The sequence below is a fragment of the Triticum dicoccoides genome, chromosome 7A (assembly GCF_002162155.2).
Source record: "Triticum dicoccoides isolate Atlit2015 ecotype Zavitan chromosome 7A, WEW_v2.0, whole genome shotgun sequence".
Classification (NCBI taxonomy): domain Eukaryota; kingdom Viridiplantae; phylum Streptophyta; class Magnoliopsida; order Poales; family Poaceae; genus Triticum; species Triticum dicoccoides.
Window position 1 is genome coordinate 17,476,730 of NC_041392.1, and position 5,817 is coordinate 17,482,546.

The window sequence follows — 5,817 nt, forward strand, 5'->3', positions numbered from 1 at the left end:
TAGACGGCTACTGGAGGCACAAGACCCTGATGAACCATTGATATGCCATTAGTTCCACCGCTTCCATCTCCCAACTGGATCCGTTTTTTCTGAATTTCCAATTGGCATTAGGGATATTGTAAACCATATGTTTTGGTCTACATGTCTACTGACTGGGATTCAAAGTGACATTGATTTGCATGGGGTCACTGGGTACCTTCACTTTCCTTGGTTTATCATTTAGTTAAACATTGATGTGATGCTAAAAATGCCAGCCGAACATATCACATCAAGTCACTATTTGCTCATGATAATGATGTTTTTTGAGAAACACGGTACAAATGCAAATGTTTACAAACACATACATGCACTCATCCCTATGGATGTATGCACACACACCCTACCACTATGAGCATCTTCGAAAGACTGAGCCGATGGGTCTTGAGGTTGACGGTCGATGGGAACGTCGCCTCAAACTGAAAGAATATTCAACATTTATGAGACACCAAAGCATCGAACCTAGAGTTTGATCCCAGTCTGCCCTCCTAACCATCCAACCACAGGTTGGTTCTCCATGACAATGATGGTGGTGAAACACTTGAAGGATACAATTTTAATTAAACTTTGATGTTGAAAAAAAGTATTAGCATGGATCAGTGGTTGACTTTTTTTTAGGAACTACGGAAGAAATGGGGCAAATTGCATGGTTGTGATGAAATTTTGTATCATATGATGATAAGAGAGGAGGCTGCAAAATGCCACATGATTAGTACCAATTAGTATTACATGGGCCTCACTTAGGAGCAATGTGTGCACATATATCACCTTGTATTTTCTTAACAACGCATGCATTTTTTTCCTTTCATGTTCAACAACGATGGTTGTATGATCAGTCGCTCGAATTAGAGAAAAAAGGGGATATGCAGCAGGGTTGAATTGAGCGGGCAACCCATGTGCACGGATGACAATACAATACTAAAGTATATACCTATTGCATATCCCCTTTTAGCGCACGGGCTGCCCCCTCAACTCTTCCAGTAGGTGTTGACCCCTGCTGAGCATCTTGGGTGAAATGGAAGTATATCATGCCTATCCAGACATCAAACACCTTCTTCACATTTGACTTTTGCATTGCAGTCTTTGGTGAAATGGAATAGTGTATCTTGTGGCTAAACCTTGTTCCTAGTGTGGTGCCAAAAAAATTGAAGACAATTGGTCTTTGTGTATTAAATTCCAAGTTCGTTAATCCATAATTGTATAAAGCCATCAATTTGTGATCATAGTGGATGCTCTTATTATATGGAAGGTGCAATGAAGCGATGGTGCAACCAAGGGGGAAGATTCATAGCATGGCAAACAATCTTCGACTAGGGTGTGATGGTTGATTGGGTATGATAGTTCCCCTCTTCTCTCAGTGCCTATGGATGCCACATCCCCTCCTTGTTGTCGTAGGTAACAGTGCTATATTTTTGGGTGTTTTGTTTGAATGGTTTGATAGGCTATTAAATGATCATTGGTATCCTCGACTATTGCTTTCGGTAGAAAGTAGGGCCATATGGCCTTTACACATTAGCCAAGGGGTTATTTTCCGTTCTCCAGAAACTTCTTCAGTGAATTATATCATGGCTTATGTTGTCCTACTACTTGTTGTGCATGTGCCCCACAAAAAGGAGCAGAAACAACTCCATGAAAGGTGCACCCTGACAATGCTACATCAAGGTAATGACAAAAGGTAACATACTCTAGGTACATCCAATTAATTAACTCGATGGTGGGTGTATGCTTGGTGTGCTCGACGAAGGAGGCCATGGGGATACGGGCTAGCAGGCGGTTGGAGGAGTAGTGGAAGCATGCGTAGTTCATTAGGTACACCATGCATAGGCGAAGCATGAGGTACACGATGGCCGCTGCGGCCAGGACGAAGCCCTCCAAGAACAGGTGCGCCGGCGGGAGCTCACGGAGCCAGCTGATGAGCTCCGCTGGACCGAGATGCACCAGGGCGACGAGCCAGGATGTGGTGACAACGGCGAGGATGTTCTCCACTATGTGCTGGTACACGGCCTTGAGGCCCATGCTGCTTCTTTTTGAAACTTTGAGGCTCATGATGCTTGGTTAGGTATGTGTGGTTGTTTATGATGGTTTATTATGTGTACGTATATGGGTGTTTTTGGTGCGTTCAATGCTTGCACTTATATAGTCTGTTGTTTACTGTATTGGCTGCCTCTAGAAGCGGGGACATCGTCTAGGTGGTGGTTCAGTGTTGCAGATCCTGCCCGAGCAACAGACGGTGTGTGAGGGGCCACTTCGTCTAGTTAACCATATATGTGGACTCACTTGTGACCTCAAACGGTGGTTATGTCGTCACCCACAATACCACCGGAGCCCGTTTTCGTGGAGTGGAGGTTTGTGTGCTGGTGTCTTCCACTCGTGACTCACCTGAGCCCATCAGCCATTGGCACCCATTTTGGGGGCTTTTTCGTTAAAAGATCTACAATTAATTGTCAGCTTGGAGGTTGCTAGCCTTGGATTTGGCAAGATGATTGGTTACCTCCTAAAGGAGACATAATGAGGCACAAGAGAAAGAGGGTGCGGGCTAACCATTGTTTTGGTATTCCAAAGGACAATCACCTGGGCTCAAAAGCAAGAAGAGTGGCACCATTGGAAAGGCGTATGTGCCTGCTTGATGGATGGTTCTCTTTTTTTGGGGTTGTCGTCTCCGATGTCTTTGTTCATGTATTTCGTCGGGGTTCCTATGCGATGTTGTGATCCATGTCGGCGGTTTGTACTTGTAGCTTGTGGGCGTTTGTTTGTCTGCCAAGGTGGTTGTGGAGATTCATGTTGTAACGGTTTTCGCCTGGTTTTTCGTTAATTAACTCGGCAATTATCTTCTACTCCCTCCGTAAACTAAGATAATATAAGATGTATCATATATTAGTTTACAGAGGGAGTACTTAACTGATCTATGAGGAAAATACTTTTCCCTCCACTTTATTAAAAAGGCTGTTTTTCTATATTATCTAAGCGACTGGTTTTTAAAATGTATTATTCCTTAAAAAATTGTTAAACTGTTTTAGTATTAGAGACCGTGTTTTTGTTTGGCAGGGAAAAGAAAAGGCAACCAACGCATAACAAAAAGGAAAAACCAGTCACATGTTAAATGATTGGCCACTATTTAGCCTAGCTAGTGCTTGCAGTTGTAGTCAGCGGTCAAGGGTTTTTCATTTGATGATTTTTGTTAGCTGAAAATTGATGAGACGATGCTGGTACCCGGTAGGGTACGGTTTTAATTAAACACTGATCTGATGTTGAAACGTCACGTCACTGTTTGTTCCCAGCAGGTTACCGTCTCATTAAACTCCGATGTCGAAAAAAAATGTATTGACATGGACAGTTGGCCTTTTCTTAGGACGCTGATAAGTCTCAAACTTTCGGGGTTTTTTGTTTGATGATTTTTGTTAGTAGCTGCGAATTGATGAGACGATGTTGGTGTGCGGTATGGTACGGTTTTAATTAAACACTGATCTGATATTGAAAATACCAAATACTACATGCAGGTCACGTCACGTCACTGTTTGTTCGTACGTGATGATGTTGTTGATTCTCCCACGCTGGGTACCGTCTCATTAAACTCTTATGTTGAAACAAATGTATTGACATGAACCGCTGGCCGTTCTTTTTTAAGGAACTACGTATACAGAAAAAATGGGGAGAGAAATGTTGAATCCTGTTTGCTGAAGGTGGTTGTACGGCCCCAAGTAGCCAGGCACCGTAACCGTGGCACATGACACGAAGGGACATTACTTTTCACTTTCTTTTCCGGAAAGGTTGCCTGGTATGTCTATATATTTTCTCCAAAACTATTTTCGCTTGCGGCAATCGGTACCCACTAGTACAACTTGCTTAGTTGATGTGAAAAGTAAATAAACATAACTCAAGGAAATAATAACAATATAAATATAAATTTGAGGATAGGTCTAATGATATTGATTTGTGTTGTAGATGTTGATACTTTTTCCATGAAATTGGTCAAACTAAGCCAATGATTTAAGAAAAAAATCTATGACTTAAGAAAAATTGATGACTTATGTCAGCGGCAATAGGTGAGCAACCTGGATTTTTTTCTCCTTTGATACAATTTTTTTAATCATGAGTTATAATTGATCTTGTGTCCATACATATCTACATGTTGTGCCGCAAGCGAAAACAAGAAATAACTCTGATAAATAAATACACTATAAAAACATATTTCAATATCGATTTAGTGATACTGATCGACTTGGTCAAACCAAAACAATTTTCTTGAGAAAAATATGCCTCATACTTTGGGGTGGAAGTAGTAACTACTACACACGTCCTACTCATAGTTAATGCAATAACTGTCTGAGGGCAACACACAAGCCAAGTTGGTGTTTTCTGTCCTCGAGAAGTATTTTGACTGAATTATATCATGGCTTATGTTGTCCCACGTATCTACTTATTGCGCATGTGCCCAAGAAAAGGAGGAGAAACAACTCCACGAAAGGTGCATCCTGACTATACGTCAAGAAAAAAATAAATGACAAAACGCAATAAGTATAGTCAGGATCGATTTAGTTATCCTTAGCATGTGGACTAGATACATCCAGTTAATTAACTAGGAAATAATTCGTGCATAACCGCAGGGACACTACTAAAAATATATAGGCTTAAGACATTGATAATTAAGTTGATGTCGTGAATTATTTTGATGATCAATTATGATGACATGGTAGTCATGCTTGATTTAGTGATGTGGATAGACCGTATGCACACCATTCGACATGAATGGTGAGCTATATCGAAAACAAGGAAAGACTACATACACAGGAAAATATGTAGTGCTTGGTAGGTTGATGACATGGTGGACATACATAGTTTGTTGAAGTGGAAGACTAGAAGGGATACGTGCTTAGAAAAGAAATAGTTAGTCGGTTGCTACTATTTAAGAACAAAGGATATGATCATTATGTGGTTTTGCAAATAAAAAATAGTGGATAGTGATTTTCAGATATTTTTCTCAAACATCTAATATTTTACATTGTCATGATGACAATACTTTAGATAAAATCTATAATCGAGGGTTATGCACGAGCGACCTAGATATTTCTCCTTCATTCCAAAATTTTCTCGCTAGCAAATTAAGTCACTATTATTTCACCGGATACCTACTTGGTGTGGCTGACACTAAAAAACGAGAAAGAACTCCAGTAAGTAAATACATTGCAAAAACACATTTCATGATAGTGATGTTGATTGAGTAAATAGGATCATTTTTTCTATAAAGTTGGTCAAACTTCAAAGATTTGACTCAAGACAAAATCTACATGTCTTATTCTTGGAGAGGAATGAGTCAGTAATACACATGTCTTATTCGCAGTTAATGCAATAACTATCCTTAGATGGCAACACAAAAGCGATCTTGGTTTTTATTCTTTCATAAAAAAAATCAATAAATTACTTATATCATGGCTTATGTTCTCCTACATATAACTCCAACAAAGGTGCACTCTGACGATACTTCGTCAATAAAATTAATAATAGTAACAATCACTGCTTATGCTATCCTACGTGCATATTTTAAAAGGAGAGGGAAAATATCTGGTAATATTTTCCCAGATCCAGGCATTTTTCAGTCAGATCATCCTAATGCAAAATGTTCAGGTTCATTATGTTAAATGGATCTGGCAGATATGTGGATAGCATATTCAGATTCGTTACATTTTTCTGATCATTTTTCATAAATACATTATTTTCATCTGACTTCCGATTTTATTTTCTATGAATTTCCAAAGTTTATATGAATTTTTGAATTTACTGGAC